This window comes from Cebus imitator, unplaced genomic scaffold (genome assembly GCF_001604975.1).
Source record: "Cebus imitator isolate Cc_AM_T3 unplaced genomic scaffold, Cebus_imitator-1.0 Scaffold49, whole genome shotgun sequence".
NCBI lineage: Eukaryota > Metazoa > Chordata > Mammalia > Primates > Cebidae > Cebus > Cebus imitator.
The window spans coordinates 4847007-4851766 of NW_016107364.1; positions in this window are offsets into that span (position 1 = coordinate 4847007).

A 4760-nucleotide genomic window follows, 5' to 3' on the forward strand; every position below is an offset into this window, starting at 1 on the left:
AAAAAAAAAAAAAAAAAAAGGATAGAGGAATGAAGCAAATACAATCCCACAGAAGAAAAAAAAATGGGGCTTAGTTGCTGTCTAATGGAAAGCATGACACTGTTAAGAAAACTAAAGCAACATCAAGGGAAAATGTTTTGTCTGTGTATGGAATAATCAGAACAGGCAGCATTAAGCAAAATTTTTAAATTTGCAATAGGGGCACGCTAAAAAATAGGAACAAGGAAGTAAGAGTAATTTCCAGAAAAAAAAAGGAGTTTACTGGGATAAGTGCATCTCAGACAGGCAATGCATTGCTTTTACACGATTTAAATCTAACTGTTCTTTCTTGTGGTTTCCTTTGTAAAAATAAATCCCTGAAAATGCAGTGATTTAAGAGATCAATACAGTTTTCCTATTCATTGCTGAATTGTGTTTCTGTGATATTTGCATCCTACTGCTCAAAACACATTCTGATAGGCAGAATGGCTTTAAAAATAGCTAGAACACATAAGCATGACTTTCTATTAACACATTTTTTAAAGTAAATATTTTCTTAATATGAATTTCTATATTACTTCAGTGATACAGATATTTATTATTTCTTTTTTTTTCTACTTCTCTCTGCAGTTTACTTTGATTACCTTGAGAATGTTTCACGTTCTCCTTTATGGGTATAATACAATTAATGCACAAGCATACCAAGATAGTTTGCAATTGAAAGCAACGAGAAAAGATATTAGAGTTGGTTATATGTGTCTCTGAAGTAATTAGACTATGCCACAGAATATGAGCACATGAGCCGGTCAGCACATATCCAATGGCATACTTCCAAAAATTCTGGACTGGTTTTCCTAAACCACCTAAACTACAGAAGTTCACCCAACAAAACAATAGTCACCAAATAACATATATTTGAACCTGAGAATGTAACAACATTTGAATACACTTATATCTAAAGATTTGTGAGGATCGAGTTGTAAACAAAATGATATAGCTGCATTATCCATATTAACTTGAAGATCTAGAAAATCATTTTATCTTCATCACATTACCCTGTACCTGTAAATATCTCCTTGTTAATTTTAATTCAATAAACATTGACACAGTACCTACCATTATGCAGATTCTTGTGTACTCCATACTGGATATGTAACATTTCAAAAAGTCCTTGTGATCAATGACATTAGCAAAATTTATAGGCCCCTACATTTGCCTTCCTATCCCTAACTATTCATTGCTCTACCTCTTGCACTCCATTCTACCGAGCTACAATGAAATACAAAACAGAAAACCTTGGTTTAGCAGAAAATGACCTTACTCTGTCCCTCTGACAGCTCTATTGGAAAAAGCAGAATATTCCAAATTTACCTTACAATTTTATCTTTATAAATATGTAGGTTCCCAAATTATATCATATCTTTATTAAATTATCATTCAACTCTATCATCAATTTAACTTCTTTTTGTTAACATTAGAACCTGCTGATTTAGTAACATAAATGTTCAAAGGAAATGCCTCTCGCTTCCTTGCCTTGCCCAAAGTCTTATTCTTCAGTTCAACATATACACATTGAGTTTATATGCCATATGCTAAGATATAAGCGGGGTACAGTGATTAAAAAGTAAATAAAGGTCCTCCCTTTTGCTAGTTCCCATTCTTGTGAGGAAAGAAAAAGATAGAAAATCAAAGTATATAATCAAAGAGAATAATTACACAGTGTGGAAAATACTATTCCAAAGATACACAATATAAAGAAGTTTGGGTCAGAAGAGCACACCACATGAGTAATGAAGTCCTAAGAACTACAGGAAGGAAGAGACAGGGTCATCGAGTGGCTGAGCCGCCTCGCTGACATGGTGTGTGCATTCGCCTTCCCAGCCCTGTGTTCCGTGACGTCACATTTTGGTAGTTTAGATTTACCCTGCAGGAGTATTAGCACAACAGAAATCAGCAAACATCAGGCATCAGGGACTTTTTTCTTTCTTTCTTTTCCTTTCTTTTTTTTCCACCCAAGAACCAGTTATTAAATATTTACCAGCAAGCAAATATAAGCAGAAGGAAATATTCTACTGAATACAAGCAAAGGGAAAAATGTAAAGATGCTGATCTAAGAGGTATATTCTGGGGGAAATAAGCCCTTATTTCAAACATGAAGAGATAAATGTATAAATTTTATCATTAATAATGCATTTTCTCTAATACAATTAAATGAATTTTGAACAAATACAATATATCTGTTTAAAAGGATACCATATTATTAACTTGACTCCATTTGCTTATTATTGCTTGGTAAAAGGAGGATAATATATTATAAAGGGTTATTATAAGAATAAATTAAACATTACATGTAGTATACACAGGTAAAGAACCTTGGCATATACTAATGCCTTGATTATGTTGATTATGTTGATTATGTTGATTAATGTTGACCGTTATCGTTAATTACTGAACACATTTGATACTGTAGTCGTACCAGACTCTGAAGTTCTCCACATGCAGAATAGTATTTCTTTATCTTAAACATCTTGATCTCCTGATCCTCATTTGGCCTCAGAAATCCCTCTGTCTGCCTGAAAAGCTCTGTTCATCTATCAATTACCTGCTCAAACCTCACATTCTTACTTTCTCCTTATTTCTTCTTTGTAGCCTCAAAACACCTCACATACAAGGCCCCGTTTCAGCACACAAAGTGATGCTATAACATACATAGTTTTATTTACATGGCTTTATCCCTCACAGAGTAAGATCTGAAAAGAAGTAAGCGTGCTCTTCTCTGGAGATCTTTTCTATTTTCAATTTGCTTCAGGGTATTGTAGCATTTGTTACATGGTCTGGTTTGGCAAAATATCAAATTCATTATAATATTCTAAACATATACTAAAATGTTACTGAATATCCATTAAAATTATAATGTTTTCCAAATTTTGTTACTTTTTAACATCTCTGATGTTGTATAGAAACACTCTAGATGCTAACTGTTTGCATATTTAATATGTATGTGCCAATTTTATATTTTACTAATTTATTCATGTTCTCTAGTTGCATTGTATATAATATACATGTATAATACATTAAAAATAATTGAAAGATGTATAATTATACATTATATGGACATATAAACATATGTAAGAATATCTTATTCTGCCATTAAATGAACTTATACTTTGTGTTCTGTTTTCAACCAGCACTTCTGCATTCTTGATTTATCACAAATGATATCTCTAAATTAGCGAAGTGTAAGGTAAGTTATTTTAAATCATTTTCAATGTTTGTAGGATCTTAGAATACTTTGCTTTCAATTACTTTCTCCATTGTTTGGGTAATTATTTTAAATATGCTTTTAGATATTATTATTAAGAGCTCAATGATATTATTGTTGTTATTTTGTAATGAAATACTCAGTTTTAAATAATTTGAAGTAAGACTTGGTATTTAGAAATTTAATCCACGTGAAACAATATGTTAAAAATGTAACATTAAAAATATTATAAACCTTTGAAAGTCATTTTATGTACAGAATTACACTTGATGTTAATCATTCTCAAAGATGTTATTGCCACTTTGTAATCTCGTAAGCAATATAAGTTCACTTTCTCATTTTTAGGAAACATATAGGCATCAAGACATAGAACCACCCATCCGGGCAAATTCACTTATGATTTTTAACAGCAGCAACAAAAACAAAATCTAAAACTTAAATTTAAATTGGAATAAAATACGACTGCACTTTGTTTCTTTGATGAATTTTTATTATAGCCTGCTGATTGTTATTATATGTTATATTCATCACGTTATTTCTCTTAAATGCATAATTGTTTCTTTCAGACTGCAGAACATCACTCTTCATCTCAATACAGTTCATAAAATGTGAAATACTCACAGACACCTACATAGTATTTTATTTTATTTTCCACAATGCTGGAATGCATGACAGATGTTATTTGCAGAGTTTTCTTTTAATATTCTTAAAACAACAATATGGTATTTTGATTGTCTAGTAATTAGATGTCATTCAACCCATTCTCTAAATCCTTGGCTTATTTAGGTACGTAGGTAAAAGGGAGCAGGACATATGCCACTTTCTTGCATACTCTTTTGACCTCTATTTTGCTTTCTCTGCTCATAGATGAAAAAAAGTTATGTTAATGAAAAAGTATATTCACTTTATTGTATATTATAACTAAAAGTTGATATAACAACTGAAAGGAGTAATCAAAACAGATTTTCTATGCTGACATATTGCTTTATAAAAATTGTTTGTTCTTTAAGTTGTCTCTTAAAGGACTTCAGACTATCTGATTTCTCCAGTAATTCTTACTTTCTGTCTGCTTCTTACATTAAATAGATAAATTATAGATATAGAGATATATAAACGTAGTTAAAATGATGAGTTTTTATTTAAGATATTAACCTAAGAGCTATGATTCAAGTGAAAAATATTTTTAACATTCACTAGATGCTTCTTTATCATCTGAAATTAGTATAACAAAACAATAAAATTCATAAATTCATATTTTCCTTTCACTGTATATTAAGATCACAAGTGATATCTACTTGAAATGCAATTAGTTTCTGCCATGCATATATTTGAATCCACATTGCTGGAGCTGTGTAGACTAACGTTACACATATTGCAAGTGTGCACATGTAATATATTGGGTCTATTTGTATATTTGCAACCACACATACACAAACTATCACAACTAATTAGGCTATTCACTAAGAAAACTTTTAATAATATACTGCTACCAATTAACCATTGTGCAAAACACAAGGAA